The 21,310-nt window shown below is 43.6% G+C and overlaps 1 protein-coding gene across 2 annotated transcripts in view; it reads left to right on the top strand.

Moving 5' to 3' along the window:
• VSNL1 (visinin like 1) overlaps nt 1-21,310 on the top strand; it is a 187,159-nt gene that overhangs the window by 154,361 nt on the left and 11,488 nt on the right. The window lies entirely within an intron of this gene.

The following is a 21,310-nucleotide window of genomic DNA, read 5'->3' as shown; positions in this document are numbered from 1 at the left end:
ATGTTCCCCCCGTAATGGGCGCTGGGAGAACTACATCTCCCAGCAGCCCCTGGAGCCTCCCAGCAGTCCCCTCTCCAGTGAGAAGATGGATGGGAGGCCACCGGGAGATGCGGAAACCACAGGAGACCCCCGGGCAGGTAAGTGTAAATTTTTTTAAAATTTATTTTATTGCAACAGTGCAAGTTTTTTTCCTCGCTAAACCTCGTGCCCAATTGAATATGCCCCAAAGTGTACTACAGACACCGGGCTGCAACTTTAACTGCACAGGAATTAGTTTTAAACACGTACAAAGTCGCAGCAGAACTTGGCGTGAGAAGAAGCCGCGGCCACTACATCGTTTCACTTCGTACACAGGCCTGATTCAGAGCCGGACGCTATTTGCGGACGCTCGTTCAGAAAAAGGGGCTGGCTATTTAAATTGAGCGCTCGCTCTTTGCGGTCTGTTGACGCCTCTATGTCTGAGCGAGCGTCCGAAACATGCGCTCGCTATTTTGTAAAGACGCCCCTTGGCCGCTCGCATCATACGTCATCTCCGCTATTTATTTGATTAATCGAGTACATCGAAAGGCGTATGAACTGCTCGCTATTCTTGTGGTTGCATTTTCCTACCGCAATCATGCGAGCAGTTCAGGCTAAATGACAACCAAGTGACGTGGTCGATGACGCTGCTTTGTTAATTATTTAAATTGAGCGCTCGCTCTTTGCGATCTGTTGACGCCTCTATGTCTGAGCGAGCGAACGAAACATGCGCTCGCTATTTTGTAAAGGCGCCCCCTTGCCACTCGCATCCTAAGTCATCTCCGCTATTTATTTGATTAATCGAGTACATCGAAAGGTGTCTGAACTGCTCGCAGTGCTTGTGGTAGGATTTTCCTACCGCAATCATGCGAACAGTTCAGGCTAAGAAACAACCAAGTGACGTGGTCGATGACGCTGCTTTGTTAATTATGCACACCCTTAAAACGCCCGTTTTGACCGTTTGGCACGCCTGCGTTCGGATCTCCACTCCCCTTTTTCAAGCACCTTCCCCTGTTACCACCCACAAACGCCTCATTCTGTCACTCAAATTAGCAGGCATTCGCTATTTTGCGAGCACACGATTTCCGACCGCACCGACTGGTTGGCGCATGCGCATTACAACCCATACGCATGCGCAGATGTGCGAACAGCGCTGAGCGAACGAGCGGCCGCTTACGAGCGGCTCTGAATCAGGCCCACAGATTCACACAGATATACAAATACCTCATATCAAATTGATCAGTGCAATCTAGTTTTGTCACTTCCGGTTGTTTTATTTGTGTGAATAAGACGCAGATTTTGTACAAATAAAGTCGCTCACAGGACCTGGCTCGCCAAGAGGGGCTGTTTGGCGCAACTGAAGCCACAGTTTATACACAGCTTTATATAGATATAGCATAGACCGGGGGTAGTCACTGTCTGGCGCTCCGTCTGATGTGGAACTACACACCCCAGCATTCCCTGCCGTAGTTTTAGCATGCCCTAACAGGAAAACTGTGTTAGGGTATGCTGGGATATGTAGTTCCACAGCAGCCGGAGTTCCGCACATTGCCTACCCCTGATACAGACAATTTAATTTACAGTCTGCATAAACAAGGAAAACACCTGTGTCCAAATTTTTTAGAACCGCAGAAAGCACATTTGCAGTTAGTCAGACCTAGCCAGTGACTTGAGTTAATGCGTTGATATTAATTATTTCCACTAAACTAGCCCTGAGGTATCGATTGGTAAGACTTGTTAATGCTAGATGACCACAGCAGAACATTTCATTGCTCAGATCTAATTAACGAACAGCTGCAATTGAAAATCAATTAATTTACTGCTAGCTAAAGTCTCATTTCCCACAGTCTCACTGGAAAAAAAAAAAATGTTTTCTGTGGACTTATCACGTTGGTCTGTGGAGGAAGATCGTCCAGGTGAAAATCGCTCCTGCGGAAGCTTCGTCATCACCTGTGGGACTGGTGAATCACGGTGCGATGAAAAGTAATTGCATTCTTCTACATTTAATCATTAGCTGTATCTGCGGTGGAGGGAAAAGAAAGTGCCTCACTGCTCTTGCTGTGCAACGGGCGTGGCTATTACATTAATGGGCTCCCATGCAAACATTATCTAAACTACTATGTGGTAACAATTCACGGCTCCATGCTGAACTATTATGTTCATCGTCATGGTGTTCTGTTTTCTTTTTTTTTTTTTTTTTAAATAATATATGACATATATACATATCACCAGTGATGTGGGGGGGTCTTTGAGGCTTGATGACGTAATTCTCGGCATTGTGCAATGAGGGTTGGGGGGCGATTTGCGCCACTACACACCCTGAAATGTTCCAATTGAATCTCCCTTCCATGGATCTCCACATGGGGATGTTGACAAGTATACTATAACATACCTCCCAACATTGTCCCTGGGGAAATCAGGACAGTAAGAGCGCACTGCTGGGAAAGTGCCACATTGGGGACTTGGACACGTCATGTTGGGAGTGGGACTTGCTTGCCACACTCGATCCACTTTGTGAGTGTCACTTTGCCTGCAGCCCCTTGTTCCCCTCCCCCCCCCCTCCAAAAAAAAAAAATACCCCTACAATGCAGCATGCAACAGCTCTGATTGTCTGGACTGGACTCCACAGCTAAATTAGTGGTATCTATCTTGTTGGCTGATGTAATAATTATAATCTACATATGATTGTATTTATCTTTTAACCGTGCATTCTGCAGGTAGACAAATGTTTAGGATTATTTGGGTAAATAATGGAGCCTGGGGGAATTGTCGCCTTGGTCAGAAGCATGTTTAGGCCCTCCCCTGTGTACACTATACTGAGTACATGCTGTAAATTGTGCCTCACAGCAAGGTACAGAGAGATCGCAGACACTTACATTGGAAGCGAGAGTGGTAATCGCTGGATTCGTGTACATAATGTTACTATATACTGTCCAGAAACCACATGGCTCATGTCACGCACACCTGTCACCTACGTCCAGCGGCAGCAGCTCATTTATGACAAAACTTTCTACCTGAAACAGCTCATTATATCCGCACACCGTGGCATCATTGTGACCAGAGGAACTTTGAGCCTCGTGCCTCAGTGATGTCATTACTTTATATTCATTTGACAGGCTGAATATTGGCTCACCCCACAATATATCTCGCTCTACTGTACTGTATGTGTGAACACTTTAGTTTGAAGTAAAGATTGTGGAGTAAATGCACAACTGAGTGTGAGTCAGACTTAATTTCTCCCTCCTTGCCTGCACAGAAACAATATGCGTATATTCGCCAGAATGCAGCGTTGTACGCACCTCTGCGGTCGGACAGTCCCTATCGGTATGCAGTCAGCAAGTCGCCAATCAGAATGTCAACATTCAAAATGTCCATGACAGAAAGTCGATATTAATGATGGGCCTGATTGAGAGATGGACGGTATTGCGACTGCAGCTGCGATTTCGTATGCAACGCAGCAGGGAACATATCACCGAGCATAAAGACGCCCACTGCTGCCTTGCTACCTGCGTGCGATGATGCATACCCGGTAAATATCGGTTACATCAACGCACATCAAGCAGCCATTTTGCCCTTGCGAAAGGTCTAACCTGCTGCAGACCTGTCAGCTCTCCTGAAATGCAGAGCTGTGTAGGAGATCGCAAGGGCTAATTTATGCACGCCCATGTAACGGAGTTCAAGCAGTCAGACGCGCCTGTGTTTTTCTGACTGCCTCCCGTTACCTCCCCCAAACGCTGACAGCCTGTCCCTCACTCTGCCACGGATTCCTATGTGCGTCCGTAATCGCAGTGCGATCGCTGCGCATGCACGGAGCGGCTTATCTGCATGCGTGATGTCAATCAATCGGTCTTTTGCCTGCGGAATCGCATTTGCGTACGTCTCTGAATCAGGCCCGATGCCGAAACCTGTACAATGTCGACATTTCCATTAGGGTTAGCATTAGGGTAAAGCCCTAACGCTAACCCTAAACCCAACGGTAGCCCTATTGCTAATACTATTGCTAACCCTAATGGTAACCCTAACCCTAATGGCAGTTTTGTCATAACATATGTCGACATTCTGTCCATGTCAACATTTTCCAGTTGCCGACATTTTACATATCGTTCTACGTATCATTTTATAGATATTATTATTATTATCCTTTATTTATATGGCGCCACAAAGGTTCCGCAGCGCCTTACACAGTACATAAATGAGCACACAAGAAAAACCGTTATTAGCCGTACAATACAAGGCAGGACAAGGACATGGTTTATAGACATAGCTGCATAACACAAGCAGTATAGATATAGGTATTTATTAAATAAATGCTAGCTAGAGGTTGATTGGCTGCTTTTATCAACTTCTCTGCATGTTCACTTCTCCTCTCCATTAGGAGGCCTGATACATCTCTCCCTAGCTCTCATAGCTGTCATCATTATCCGTGCGATCTTGCACCAGCTTTATCCCTGGTGCAAAAGATCCATCTGAAAATAGGGGTAATTACGCGTGCGCACAACTCCACATCGACACGCCCTTACTGAGCCCTGCCCACATGCCAACGAGCCCTTAATAGCCGAGTTCTGCCCCTTCTGCTGGAAGTGGCGATGCGGTTGAGTTGCGCACAACTCTGAATTGTCCATGTTTGCCTGCGCTCAGCTACAGCATACGCACGGGGTAAAAACACACAGGGTTCGGCTGCAAGACTCAACTTTCCTTCAGCTCTGCATCAGCCCCAAATAAGCACAATAAAACTGGCCTCTGATGTCTGATATAGCAACTAATAGAAAAATAGATCAGTTGCTTATTTTATATAATGTTTAAAACAGGCAAATACTTAAATGAAAAGTAACTTTAAGTTCGCGTGAGAAAAAAATCCGGAGTAACACAAAATGTTGCGCACCCGCGCTGTTGCAGTTATCAAATTTTTTTTTTTTTTATGACATGCAGTTCAAAGAATCTGTCATCAAATGGAGGATCCTGCTATGCCGGCGAAGGCTCCTTCCACGCTATAGCATATTGTCAGCCCGCTGTGAGATGAAAGGCGTAGACGCACTTAGAAGTGGTTGCTATGTGATTTAACCCCATCGCCGAGCCAGCAGGACACACTTACAGGAAAGTGCTGAAGAGGAAAGGAACGTTTCAGTAAATGGAAACGAGAGGAGGACAGTGGTGAGACTGGAGATAGCCTCATATTAGTCCCGTCAGACGGTGACGGGGATCCACTCTTTGCAGATTTAATATTAACGGGAAAAAGGCCAAGCAAAGTGGGCGCTGAACCGCGCATGTTTGAATACACAATTTTGTATTTTATCAGTTATTGGAAATAGTATCCTTAGATTAGATAGATAATCTGCTTTACAATTAGGAACAAAGCCACTAATAAAACAAGACTGGAGGGTCTATTTACTAAGCAGTGTTAGGAGACAGAGTGAAAAGTGATAAGAAAGTGATAAGGTGCCAGCCAATCAGCTCCCAACTGTCATTTTTCACACAGCCTGTGAGATGACAGTTGGGAGCTGATTGGCTGGCACCTTATCACTTTTCACTCTGTCTCCTAACACTGCTTAGTAAATAGACCCCTGGATACTAACAAACAGAGAGATGTAAGGAACCTGCGATTAACAATCTTTTTTTTTTTGTGTGCTTTTTTACAAAATATTACACTAACTGTACATTCTTTGTTGTACCCTGTAAATAAAAGTTAATAATAATAATATAATATCCAGCTTGGAACACAGATTTTCAGGCAGATTACTAGCCTCACAGGGGACACAGAGACAAATGACTTGTCCACAGACCAGGCACTGGGATTACAGCTGGGGTCCTTAAATGTTACTTGTTTGCACTGAGCACTGAAGTCCTATATATTCAGCCAATCTGTCACCAAGGGGTAGATTTACTAAGGCGTCAAAGCTGCAGATAATTTTAAAACGGCAACAAGGCTGGTTTAGCAATTATTTCTATTGTCATTTTAAAATGGTTGATGATCTCGGCTGCTTTGACAAACCACCCGTTAGTAAATCTAGCCCCAAATGTTATACTGGATTCACCCACAGGCATCAGGTATCATTAATAGCAGCTTTCCTCAGTTACTGAAGTAACCTACATTTGGCTCAACAGATCAATAAACAGAACACTACCCTTTTTATAGTAATAATAATAATTTTATTTATATAGCACTTTTGTCCAAAAGGATTCAAGGCTTATCATGAATCAAAACTCAGGAACATAATTCATGATTAGATTTGCAGAAAATACAGAAACCATGAACATAGGGCAGCCATTTTGATTTTTAATTTTACCCACTACTAGAGTATCTGGTGAGGCGGCCATCTTGGGCGCACTGCACAGGTTACAATGTGAGAGATAACAGTACATAGAAGGAAGACATAGAAGAGTTTTTTTTTTCGAGTGCAGATCTGTGTTTTGTTTTTTAAATGATTGCACCAAAATTCTCATGTACTAATCTCAATGTGAGCAATTTTTTAGTTGGGAAGTGGAGAAATAGGGTGTTACCCAAAAAATTGATAAATAAATGAATACAGCTGCACACATACACATGCACATATGTAAGCATGGACATAATTCTTAAAAAGTCAGAAGCCAGAGGCAAAAAGTAGCAGCCACAGTAAAACATTGGCAAGCTGCTTGTGTTTGTGTGTTGCACATTGGCTAGCGATAGTATTATTGTTAATAATTATGACATATAATAATAATAATTCATATTATCATTATTACTTATATATTATTTCCTAAAATAGAATAAAGCACATGATCAGCATATCATAACTAACGTTTGCTTATTACATTATACCTCTGACTATACTAGCATAAAACATTATGCCTGACCCATGACCTTACAGATGTATGCACCGTCCTGTGCCTCTGCTTCCACTACCTGCCACCTGCTGGCGATAACTAGTATTGTTTGGCTAAGGAAATTAACATGAATAAAGTACAGTAGGGACAGCTCATGTCAGCATGCTGCTATTATTACTCCCTTTATACTGTACATGGAGCTTCCTTGTAACGTTGCATATGAAATGATAGAACACAGCATTGCCTGTTTGCTATGAAACACACATGTAAAACGCATGAAAACCACACGAGAAAAAAAAAACAACTCACATGAAGCACGTTAGTTTTCATGCGTTCTCATCCATTTTCTCTCCGCTTATGTGTGAATGAGCCCTGAAGTGATAAAAAAAATGGTTTGTTTCATGTCAATACTTTTTATTAATGTTTTTTTTTTTTTTTTTTGTAGGGCCATCTTTAATTTTATACATATCAGCGGTGTATCTATAATGCTGTGTACACACTAAACGCTGTGTACCCAGCACGACATCGTGCGCGGCGGCATGGCACGCATCGTCAGTGACATAGCCGGTGCACACTGGCCGATGTGGACGATATGTTGTCCGATCCGCCGGATTGGGCGACATATCGCCTAGTGTGTACCTGGCTTAATAGGGGCAGGGGTGCGAGGAGAGGAGAAGAGAGAGAGAGAGAGCGGCGAGAGAGGAGGGCGAACACACGGAGACAGCACAGGAACCACCTCCTCTCACATACTATATAAAAATCTAAAACTTTTTTTTTTTGTGTCTATTGTTTGACTTTCACTTTCATTTCTATATCTATGTATAGCAACTTAGTATGTGGTTCTGGCGTTCAGTACAATTCTGAAGGCGCACTTGACAACAATGACACAACTGTGTGTGGAAAGGTCACAGAAACCTTGTAGCGAGTGCCCAGTTCCTTTTATAATGTACTCAGACCCAATTCCTGGCATCACACGGTAATACCCTCCGCCAAGTGCCAGCTGAGAAACCTGTCTTGTAGGAAAGACTGGAGTAAGGAACCTGTGTGATAACCTTGCAGAATAATACATTGCTTATTCTACTACCTCCATTCTTTTTTTTTCTCTCTCTCTCTCTCCTCATAAATCTAGCATCGTTGCGTGCTCAACTGCCCTCTTCTAGTCGCGCCATGCTGTGGAGTGACTCGGTAGCGCCTAGCGTCTTTCCGGGCAACTTTTTAACTTCAAATGTGTCTTATTTGCATATCAATGAGAAAAGTTAGCACAAGCAGCTTCTGCTGATTAAAATGACATGCAGCATGCCTATGTTCTGTGAGCGGCAGCCGGTGTATCTGTATGCAGAACACTACGTTACAGTGTCAGCGGCTGTAATAAGACGCATTTGAAGGCAAAAAGTTGCACGAAAAAATGCTCGGCGCTGTCGAGTCAGACAGAGCTCCCGCGTTATGTGTAGAGCGACTTGTAGCGCACAGAGACACATCTGCATTTATATATCTATGTATGTATATCTCCCCCCTGTGACTGTAAAGCATCACTGGAGTAGGGACTGATGAGAATTAATATTTTACAATGTGAAAACGACATGAAAATGGACAGACATATTACTAACAACTCTAATGAGCAATAACCTTTATTGTGTAAAGGTGCGTACACACGGGACGATTTTTTGAACGATTTGTCGTTAACGACAAATCGTTCATAAAATCGTTCAGTATATGCCCCAAAACGATGAACGAAAACTACAAATGCGCGCTCCGGTTTGCCGTTTCTAGTTTTCGTTCATCGCCCGAAACTCCTGTCCAACCTGACGATATTGTCAGGTTGGGCATGTTCGGGGATGAGGGAGGGAGCCTGGCACTGAACAAAATCGTTATTGATTTCGTTCAGTGTGTGCGCTCAGTGTCGTTAACGACACTGAGCACACCCCTGCCGGGGACACTAGGGACGATGTTCGTTCAGGGCGCACATCGTCCCATGTGTACGAACTCTTCAACCAGAGGTTCTTAAATCCAGTCCTCAAGGCATCCTCAGTCCAGGTTTTAAGGATATCTTTGCTTGAGCACAGGTGACTTCATTAGTAACTCAGTCAATTTGAATTAACCATCTGTGCTCAATCATGATTATCCTGAGGATTGAGTTTGGGAACCTCTGTGTTAAGGCCCCCATACATCAGCAATCTGAAAACCACAATTGAACAATTTGAAGATTTATTGCCCAATCTTAGGATTTCCCAATCGAGCAATCTGCGCCCATACACTACAGATCTTTTTCAGTGATTTGCAGATCGATTGCAGCAAACACAGATCTGGCAATCTTGAAAGGCCCATCATTTTGCTAGAAACGGTCTGCAAATCTGCTGATCATGTCCATACACTAGCAATCTACATCCCCAATGGATCTGTGAAATCCAACATGTTGGACAATCTGATTAAACAATTCCAATCACTTTTTGGTTGCAATCTGCGATCTGTGAAGCCCATACATTGCAGATTTTTATACACAATCGATTGCAAATTGCACGATTGCTGCAATCCATCTCTGATGTATGGGGGCCTTTACACTAATGATAAGACAGCAATAAAACATTTGTCTGACCATTTTTAGCCCATTGGGTGCACACACTGGCAATAGCCATTCTAAGCCTAGCACATACCGATTCACTAGGGACCAGTGACATCACTAAGGTACTATACGTGTACCGGGTGAAATTCCACCAACTATGTTCTGCGCCGACAGTATAGAACCTTCTTGTATAGACAACACAGCAGCCTCAAAAATAAATGGCTAGCTTCCTAAGAGAAATGACTCAGAAAACTAATGTAGGAGGCGCTGGTGTTGCTGTAAATCAATCAACTTGAGACCAGTTGTAAACATTAAGCAGGATTTGCATCACGATAGTTTTTCAAAAAACAAAATAGGTTCAAATAAAAAAAATAAATGTTAATTTTATGCCCTAAATATCACCATGAATGAAAGAAGCAGTTTCCCTATAATGTTCACATTTTTTTCGGTAATCAGTCACTTTCGTAGCTCTGATCGGAAATTTCTGTTCCGTATGAGAAGTGAGTGGGAATTGTATGTATTATTCCCAGATCGCGTAATCTAACCGATGTTTGATGTGTTTTTGTTTTTTTTAACGGTAGCTACTGCTGTTACTAGGAAAAGACTCTCTGTGATCTATCAGGAGATAGATTTTAATTGGCAAATACTATACAAATAATAATAATTAAATGACCATTGGCTTGTGATATCTGATGAAAGAGTTCACTGTTTAAGGATGTTTCTATGGTGAAACACATGAACTACAGCATGTAACATTGTTACCAGGAAGAAATGGGGAATTGGAGGGAAAATCAAGGGGAGGAGACTTTTCATCACAATTCCATGTGATCAATTAATATCTAAATATTGGCACCACTGATATATGACCTAACCGATTTGTGTACATTTGTCACTTACCTTTGTTTGTCCCCTTATTCTGCTGAAGATGATTCTGTCAGGAGACTAAATTATCCGTCTGGTCTGTAACATGCGTAGGACGCCGACATCGATGCACTGTGCCCGCCCAGCACACAAGCAGAACATACGCAGTTCATTTTTCTTTATTGGAATCGAAAAACTAAAATACGATGTTCTCACATTTCAGGGAGTTTTTCGTGTTCTTATTCCCGCCAAAAAATAGCTGATTCATATAACAGCAAGTTGCCGGAAAGCCTCAGGGATGTACTGCATTTTTTATACATATCCCCCTAAGGGCCAATTGCATTTATCCTTGAAGTGCGGATTAGCCACGTTGCTGTGCCCGGGGCTATTCAATTGCAGCCCGCGATAAACCCTGCAGGCTGCACAACGCGGATTTCTGTTCACCTCCTCCATGAGGCTCGAATAGATATCCGCGTAATTTGTAGGGCTATCTGCCCTTATTGCATTAACCCGTAGCTCCAGCAAGTTATCCTGGAATCTATGAGTTAACGCGTGTTAGCCGCAGATTTACCATGCGGGTAAAATGGCCTGTAATCTATTAGTTCTGGGTGTAATAGTACAAGGTGACTATTAGCTGAACAATGAGCTGTGGGTTGTTAGCTACAAAGACCTGTCTGCAGACATGTGGCCCCTCATTCAGACACCAGGGACCGGCAACTTTTTAAGGAGAACTTGGAGGCATGTAACCACTGTTGCAATCTCCATACGTATATCCATCTGCTTTGCGACAAAGCTAGGGTTTCGGGCACACATCTCTGGATACCTCCTTACATCAGCCAGTCGACAGTGGGTAAGCCTTCTCAATCCGCACACCCACTTTGTGCACACTAATCAGCTTCTATCGTATCAGTCCTTCACATCCAATGTATCTATTGTTTATGCTGCTGATCAAGAACCGCTGCTATATCCTAGTCTGACGTCACTTTTGTGGGGGGTTTTTATATTTATATACAATTTTGCGGATCCTGTGGGTACTTCTTTATATAACATTTTATATGTATTTTTTTATGTTTAATGACTAAAGGTAAATACTCTTAAGGCGCATACACAAGTAACGATTTTGTAACCAATGATTTTCTGTCAGATTTTCCCTTGAAAAAGTGAACGATTTTTTAAAGTGTAATGAACGAGTTTTTGAACGATGAACGAATAATGGGCCTGATTCAGAGCCGGACGCTCTGAACGAGCGCCCACTCTGAATCAGGGCGTTTTTTTTTTGGAGCGTCCTCCTGGACGCTCGCATAGCTGTGGGTTTCCACCCACAGCTTATGCGAGCGTCCATGATGATGGTCGCGATGGTCAAGACCATCGCGACCATCGGGCTTGCGACGAGACCCTGCGGTAGGGTCTCGCTGCCGCAAGTCCTGGAGTGATTTTGGCTCTATCAGAGCCAAAATCACTCCCACTGACATCAGTGGGGCCGGACCCAGACGGTAGGCGTTCCCATGGGAACGCCTCCATCTGGGCAGCCATGCCCCAGCACGCCCACCAAAGGGGGCGTGCTGTCACTCACCATCGACAGCACGCCCCCTTTGGTGCGAGACCCCGAGCAACGGCTTCCCCGTCGCTCGCCAGGTCTCGCGCATGCGCACGACGGAGCAGCCTCCGTCATGCGCATTTGGGTACCATCGACCCGCTTGCGAGCGTCCTGCGCTCGCGAGCGGGTCTGAATGAGACCCAATGTTCTTTCCCTTAATGAAAATCGTCATGTTGGACAGTCTGAAATGGATGATGAACGATAACTACAAACGGGAGCGCGTTCATCGTTATAACTCATAAACTGAACGATTGTTTTGAACGATTTAATGATAACGACGTCGTTATCGACAAATCGTTCAAAAAATCGTTACATGTGTATGCACCTTTAATGTTTAAAACTGGGTTCAAGTTGTTTAATTCATAGCAACACCAGCACATCTACCATGTCTCCTGGACTTCTCCAGATGCTTAGCGCTTGTCATCAAAACACTATAACTTATGCTGCATTTTTTTAGAATTCTGACTTGTTTATTTTATATTATTGATTGCTCTTATTATTACCTACCACACTTTTCTTGAACCCCAAAAAATAAGGATGCATCACTGTGTATGAAATCTGGTCATTGTCTATATTGCACCTATAACCTTGTCTAGATGACCTCCTCGCACCTGTGACCACGCGTTTCGCATCCTCAATACTAGTAGCAAGAAATACCACAATAAGAATATAGTGTATAATTACAAAGTAAAAACTCTCACCTCTGAGCTTGCTTCCCATTCCTGGAGTCTGTTGCATTTTTTTTGCTGTAGAAACACTACGGCATAGCTCATTGCCCTATTACTTTTACTTACAATGCATGTTACAATTATAGACTAATTACTGCTTTATTCTCCCTAAATAGATAAATGATATTGCCAGTGATTATCAACAATTATAAACAAAGACCTTTAGAACACTCGGTCATAATGTATTTCAGAACATTAACCAGTGAAACACTGTGGTGTTCTCACATTGTGATGTACGGTGTCTAGGCTTCATTAAGTAATAGAAGCGAGAATAATAATAATTATAGGTATCTAGTGTATCACAAACTATATACTGACGGAGCAGTCACACACAGGTTCATGCACAAAGGAAGATAATGAAAAAATGAGAACCTGCAGAGAAAGCTCAGAGGGCTTTGTTTTTACTGACACCAGTAATTGGCAATTACACACACAGACGGGGTTTTGCTGGGGGCACAAGTCTCCATTTATGTAGGTGCGCTTCATTACGCACATCTGTGCGATGGGATAGGGCTGCAAGTCTAAATTTTGGCAAAAAGAACATTCAGTCATCCCAAACCTGGTGAAGATGCCTTACGGTCTGATGAGGCTGTGGTTGATCTTTAGGGCTTTAATTCTAGATGATCAAACAGATCAGCGCTACACCTGTTGGCAGTATCATGTGCCGTGGCTGCTTCTCTTCCGCTAAGACAGAGGCATAGTCAGCATAGGGGGTGTAATGAATAGCTCCTAATATCAAGATATTTTGGCACAGAACCTGTCAGATAGCCGAAGATTAACTACCAACACAATAATTAAAAAGTACACATCCCAATCAACAGAGAGAAGCCTTCAGAGAAGGAAGACCAAAGCCTTGGAATGGCCCATTCCCATTCAACGCCTGAGGATTGGAATGACCGACAGAAGGCTGTGCACAGGAGATCATCTCACAATATGATGGACTTTAAAACTTTTTGAAAGGAAGAGTGGGATAGACCTGCAAATTTTGGATGTACTAATTTCATTGAGGCTTACATGAAAGATAGAAAAAAAAATGATGACATGGTTTATCTTGATTATAGTCTCCATCTCACAAAAACCTGCAATTTCATTATGGATGGTGAAGACTTTTTATAGCCATTGTCTACTGGTTTCCGCTATCTTCAGCTGCGTATTACTGTATACAGGACTTTCCTACATACTGTGGTGTGTCTGGACATCTAAAGGATGATGCCTCATGGGTGTTTTAAATGGTCACGAGACCCGCAGATCACATTCTAGAATCCTGAAGGAATATTGCTTGCAGACGTGTTTTTCCTAGTGTATGAAGTTCTCGTTGCAACAACCTGAAGACCAGGGCTGTTTGCTCCATGCAGACATTCATAAATCGTTTTCACTAAAGTTTTATCTAAAATTTGGGTGCAAAAAAAAAAAAAGAAACATGTATCACAAATTTTAAATTCCCCTCAGTAAATGCTGATACCTGTTTTCCTATAATGTGTTCTTGCCCCCTATGCACAGCTGCAGATGCCATTGCATAGACATTCATGAGAACGCAGTCTCTCCATACATTGAATCTAGCGACACGCCTAAGGTTACCTCAGTGATAATTATGAGACATAAACAATTCTGGAAGAAATAAAATAAAAAATACTTTAAAAAAAATGCATTTAGAATGTTTAGATTTGTACATTTTTGGTGCAGTAATTCCACTCTAGCATTTGAATTTTTGATGGGCAAATTTTTGGAAGTGATAGGGGGCACTAAAGTGTAGCATAATATTTAAACTCTGTGCCATTTGACCACCCTGTATGCTTCATCAATGTCCCACCGACCACCCCATGTGCCACATCAATGTCCCACAGACCACCGCACATTCCCCACCAATGTCCCTCTGACCACCCCACATTCCCCTCAGACTATCCTACATGCCCCTCAGACCACCTCACATGCCCCATCAATGTTCCTCAGACCACCCCACATTCCCCTCAGACTATCCTACATACCCCTCAGACCACCCCACATGCCCTATCAATGTTCCTCAGACCACCCCACATTCCCCTCAGACTATCCTACATGCCCCTCAGACCATCCCACATTCCATTCAGACCACTCCACATGCCCCATCAATGTCCCTCAGACCACCCAACATGCCCCATCGATGCCCCTCAGTCCACTCCACATGCCCTTCAGACCACTCCACAACTGATCAGTCTGTCCCCATGAAGATGAACTGGGCCGCAGGGCTGGATTGTTAAAGGCTGTGCCTCACTGTTGTCTCCTGCTATCTGAAGAGAGTGACAGTGCCTGCTCCCCATCTCTCCGCTCTGGCCATCATTGGGTGGCAGAAGTGTTAGTAGGCATCACTAGGTTACCAGCATAGTAGGGCGTAGCCAGTGCAGGATGATTCTGCTGTAAAAGCCGTTTCCAGCGCCCTGCAAATAAAGCCTTGCGGGAACACACACACACACACACATATATATATATACAGTACTTATCAAAAGTCTGAGCACACCAGTATATTTTAAGGAATTTTCAATTTAACTGCGCAGTAACGCAATAAAACCTGTTTTAGTGGCTTTGTTTACAAAATAAACAACTGTTTGAACAATAAGGAAACAAAACAAAATACTTGTTTTGACTTTTAGGCAAGTTTATTTAGGTAGTTTTAGGTAGTCTGCTTTCATTGAAGTTACGACCCTTAGCTTTGATAAGCGCTTTGCATATCCTTGGCATCCTATTTACTAATTTTTCCAGCTTTTGGCGATCCATTTGACTCCAGCAGCTGGGAAAAGCCTCTCAGAGGCCCTCAGTGTTGGTAGGCACCTGTTTTCGGACTCCCCTTTCTAGTTCTTCCCACAAAAGCTCGATGGGTGAAACATCTGGTGATTGAGGTGGTCATTCCATTTTTGTTACGACTTGAGCATCTTGTTTCTTTTGCAAATAATTAGTACACTAATTGGACGTATGTTTTGGATCGTTATCTTGTTGGAAAATGAAGTTCTGACCCACAAGTCGCCTTCCAGAGGGAATCGTATGACGCACTAATATGTTGTGGTACACCATTTGATCCATTATTCCGTCGATTCTGAGTAAGTCACCAACTTAGTTGCCCGCGAAAGATCCCCAAACCATCACATTGCCTCCTCCATGCTTAACTGTTGGCGCTACACAGTCTGGGAGAAAGCGCTCACCTGGACAATGACGTACAAAAGCCCGGCGATGCGAGACAAAAAGTACAAATTTCGATTCGTCGGTCCAAAGCACCCTCTTCCACTGTTCCTCAGTCCAATCCTTGTGCTTCTTAGCCCATGCGTACCTTTTTGTTACATTTGTAGCACGTAGAAGTGGTTTTCTTACCGCAACCCTAACACTAAGGCCACATTCCTGCAAGCGCCTGGCCACCGTCCTATCTGACACAGGCTGGGAACGACTTTTCCGCAACTCCCTATTTTCGGAGTGGTCAAACGTCTGTTACGCTTGCTAGTAGTCACAATGAAGTTGTCCTCAAGAACAGTTGTTGTTTTTGGACGACCAGATCGTTTTTTTTGTAACATTTTAACTGGTTTTTGACTTTAATTCAATAGCCCGACGCACGGCCCCAGCGTATACCTTCAACCGTTTGTGGCTTTGCCGCAAAGAATAACCTTCTTCCCTCAAAACAATGACTTGAGAACGTGTTTCCACACTAAACTCAGTTATTTTTGGCTATTTTTTACTAACTGGAGCTTTCAGGAAACTCGTTGACAATTTGGAACGTAAGAAAGCAGCTCAATCACACGTTGATAATGTTCGTTAATTCCAAGGCCATTATTATAGTATACTCATTTTTTAGACACATATCTATCGATTTTCCGGGTTGCATCGGTACGGATATAATATATTTTGTTATTTTCATCATACTCCATTCATACACAAGTAGCAGAATGTACGATAAACAAGCTCCTTTTTGATTTCAGGGGGTGTGCTCAGACTTTTGACAAGTGGTGTGTGTGTGTGTGTGTATATATATATATATATATATATATATATATATATATATATATATATATATATAAATAAATTGTGATAGGATCACTGGTAAAGTGGTCTGTGGCAGGTACATTTGTCCCAGATTCCTGTCTTTTGTGTTTTAAACCCCCAGGAGAAAGTCTGCAGTGTAGCAGGCTTGAGTTTCGGCTTTTTGAAAAGCCGGTTTGGGACCTGGGGGTTGTGGGTGAGAGGAGAGGGAGGGCTCCACCCACGGCCACTCCAGGTTTTGGTTCTCGCAGCCTGGTAACAGGATTGTTAGTTTTCCACCTGAGAGTGGCCAATATAAGCCTAGTTTGTTTAGGGCTGATTGTCTCACCTGGGAGAGCAGACAGGGAGTTTGCTCAGAGACACTTGGAAAACCTATCTGTGAGTACTGTGCTGTGCTTTGTTGCTGGCGAGGGCTTTAGGCCCTGCCAGGTTCTGGTAGTGAGGGAACTACCTGTGAAGTTAGTGCCCCGACAGGGCTAGGATTTACGTTTATGTTTTCTTTGTGTTATTTCTGACATTGTACAATAAAGACTGGCGCCGACCAGCTTGTACTTGCATCCAGACTGGTGTGCTGCTTCCCTGCTGCTGTGTGTGTGTGTAAGGAAGGAGTCCCCTACCCAGGAGAGGGACCCCCTAACCTAACTGTGTCACAATATATATTATATTTTGTATGAAATCGGTGATAAACGCCGTTTGAAAATCAGAAGTTCTTATACTTTTATTTTGAAACATTCAAAACCCAGCCCTAATGAGTCATGACCATGTCCAGTTGTCATTCAAGGCTTAGCGTTGGCCACCTCCCGAGCCCTTTGCTTTCATCTTTGCAGATCTCCATGCGGCATTCTGCCAGCCCAGCACCTCTGCTGACCTAACCTCGGCCTTCCCATGTCATGCTAACGGGGTATAGTGGAGTACAGTGTGAATGACCCAGTGTATATATGTAACCTTCTTCCAGCAGCAAAGTGAGGCTGGGATTAGGTATGTACTGGATACCTGTTTATTTTCCAATGGTACTTCAGAGCAGAATTACATTTTCAGCATATCTCCAGCTAGTGTCCTAGTCCCTGTATGTCAGAGTCCAGGAGACTGTGCAAGTGGCAGATGTTCAGATGACAACTCGGAGGGACCCCGAGCAACCTGCTGACATACTGTACGTCTGCATGGAGCGGCCAGCGTCCGACGCTTAATCACGTCCTGCGCTGTAGCCTTGGTGCTTCACTGCAGATTTATCTGGGAGTTACAGAGCAGTGAGAAGAGTATAAAGGGATTTTATGTTTATATGAAAAATGTAGGTTATAGGGGGCATATGTATCAAAGCTTGATGTGAGATAAAATTGTGAAATATATATCACCAACCAATCGGCTCCAAACTATCATTTCTTAAACACAGCCTGCAAAATGTAAGTTAGAAGCTGATTGGTTGGTGATATATATCTCACAATTTTATCTCACATCAAGCTTTGATACATATGCCCCATAGTCTGCTAAGAAGAGGTTTAACCGACTGCTACACAATATAGGAGTCTGTGGGTAGGACGGAAGTAATCACTGGACATGAATACATACATTTTATGAAGTGAACTAGGCGGACGTTTCGGTGGGACGCGGCCTATTCCTGGACATTACAATGCACAATTACTGTTACTTGTTAAAGTTAACAGACATAAACCAGGGAAGGTGGCATAGGCACATGTCTGGACACCCTGTCAGTCAGTACGCAGTAGTAACACCTTCTTCAGCAGATATCACAGCTCCCCAACATTACGTGTAACCAGCTAAGAACCATCTATTATTGCTTTAGGAATGATCTTTACTCACTCTCCCTTACAGAACTGTTCTCACTCAGGAACATTCCCGTTGTATGTGCTGAATGCTGTGAGCTCTCCCAGCTGATTTTACCATAGTACCCCAGGAGGCCGTTCCAAACCCGTACAGTTCTATTTCCCCCGCTGCTGTATATACTTCATGGTTGATTTACATGACTTACACAGGATTGGATGCCCCGGTGCCACTTCTCTTATGCTGGGTGCTAATTCCAGTTCTCAGAAACTGTTGATATTCTGTATAATTGGAGACTGCACTGTACAGCTCCCAGGTTCAGTCACGCAGCTCATGGTATATGCCAGGCCTGGCCACCCTGTGGCTCTCCGTCTCCAGCTGTTTGTGAAACTACAAGTCCCAGCATGCCCTGCCACAGTTTTGCTATTAGGGACTGCTAAAACTGTGGCAGGGCATGCTGGGACTTGTAGTTTATGTGGTAATATGATATAAGGGGAAAGTCTGCCCTTAGTTTATTTGGTCTTCACGTGGATTTTGTTGCTGTTAGATGCAAATACATATATGTTGCATAGATATAATTGTAATAATAGCAAAGGCATACTTTTCATGTTTCTAAGGCTAACAACATTATATATATATATATATATATATATATATATATAGTATATATATTTATTTGTCAAAGCCTTCCAGCTCTCATCCTAACCCACTGCTCTATGCTCCTTCCTATCTACCCCATCTGTGTCACCCCTGTCTGTCTGCCCCTCCCCTTTAGAATGTAAGTTCTCACGAGCAGGGCCCTCTTCCCTCACGTGCCTCTCCTTCCCTTACTTATACTATAATTTACTCCTAACTCCCTAACACTTGGTTGCTGACACCCTGCTGCTTATGTCATTGTTATGCAGCAATGTTTATAAACCATGTCCTTGTCCTGCATTGTTTTGTACTGTTAATAAAGTTTTTTCTTGTGTGCTCATTTATGTACTGTGTAAGGCGCTGCGGAACCTTTGGGGCGCCATATAAATGAAGGATGATAATAATATAGATTACTAGCGATCCGCCCCGGCTTCGCACGGGAGAAATTCTGAATTTACGGCGATAGTCATTTTTAACTGAGGTCTTATAAGATTGCCTTGTAGACGACATTAGTAGTTTTTCCTCCTGACGTCAACACGAAAAGATTTAGGGGCCTATTCATCAAACGATAAATGGCCCGGTAACCATGCGGAAACGCTAGTTTCCGCATTTTTAGTTACTGGGCCACCCCGGTGTTCAGCAAATTCCGAAAACTGAACATTATAGGAGTTTACTGTAGAGAACAAACGACATCTTCAGACAGCGCTTGTTCTTGGATCCCCGCTCCTTCCTATGGGAAGGGGTTCCGGGGATGTGGAGAGGGATCCGAGCGGATCCCTCTGCCGCCTCACCAGCGGCTGTGCGCATGTGTGACCCGATGTCACGCATGCGTTGCCGGGACGACGGGGAGCAGTAAGGGGAGTTGTCCCCTCACCGGAGCAATGATGAATTGCCCCGGTGTCAGGCTTCCCCAACTGCGAGGAATACTTTAGTTGTAAACTTCATCATCGGAGGCCATACAGCCTTCGATGATGAATAGGCCCCTTCGTTTTGACGTTACACAAGAGGGCCACGTAAAGTTGTTAATGAGAAAACAGTCTCCATTTAGGTCAACTCCAGCTGCGTTATGTGTCTGTCCCTGTGCTATTTATTGCCATGCCAAAGCCGACTCTTACCGGGAATTGGACTCGTTTGAAATTAAAGAATCGTTTTTCACATAAATGAAATATGAACGGTAAAAAAAAAAGGAAAAGCTGAAATGTATCCGTAATCAGAGCTTACATCAATTTTCTGTAGAAACTGGATAATACATATCAATCTCTACATAGTATAAAATAAATTCCATCGTTGTGATATATCTGTAACGGTTTAGGCAGGGTAAGCCAAGAAAGCGCTTGGACGGCCATTTTTTCATTGACTTGATTTACTAAAATCATCACTGCTCGGCTCCTTATTGTCATACATTAATGTGTTATACACCTAATCCTTCCTCCACAAATGCTCTATAGAATATGGAAAACTGCATCAAAATCCATCTAGCGGTTCTCGAGATTACCCCGAGCACACAGACAGACGCCTACCAGGGACTTTATTTTATACTATGTATATATAAAGCACTAAATGCAATGTTCCCCATTAAATATATATATAGTATTTTCTCTTACAATTAAAACCGACAGAAAGTTATTAACTTGGTACTTTGTGGCCTGATTCAGAGATGGACTCACTGTCGATATTTACGCAGTAAAGGAACCATCGTGATCTGCGCCTACGTATAAGTCGCACACGCGTCACGTTTCATTACCAGTCGCGGCGAGGATTTGGTCGCAGAGTGGTTGACAGTCAGGGAGCGCTTGAGGGAGGTCAGGAGGGAGTAGCGATGAAAACGCAGGCATGTCGCAATATGCAATTGCGATCCCATCCGCAGAAAAACGGCGTCTCAGCTCTGACCGCCATTCAGCGTAACTATAGGGTCACTCAGAACTCCGCTGACCAAGTGCTCTGCCACCATGCTGCGACTTTGCACACAGTCGCTTGGATTTGCGCAGCCCACCGGTGGGCGTCTCAATACAGATCCCAGCGGCTGCGACGTAGGTATATTCCCGCACAGCAGCATTAGCGGCCAGCTCTGACTCCGTGCATTTGGTTTCCTTGTCCAGATAAAAAAACCATAGAAGAGCTCCGCGCCCATATTAGTGACTGTTATACAATGCGTCGCTCTATTGCAGTGCTTGCCAAACTTTCTTGAATTATGGCGCCCAAGAGTATCAGCGTTGTCTTCATGGCACCCATAGGCCAAAAGTTTCTCATTGAGAAATTCAGAACAAATCATTAAATGAAGTAAATTGTGTTCATCGACCATACATTTTTTGAATTGACCCTGGACCACCA

The sequence above is a fragment of the Taudactylus pleione genome, unplaced genomic scaffold, assembly GCF_031769625.1.
Source record: "Taudactylus pleione unplaced genomic scaffold, aTauple2 ptg000081l, whole genome shotgun sequence".
NCBI lineage: Eukaryota > Metazoa > Chordata > Amphibia > Anura > Myobatrachidae > Taudactylus > Taudactylus pleione.
Note: the sequence above shows the minus strand (reverse complement) of the source record. Positions and strands in the feature narration are given on the sequence as shown.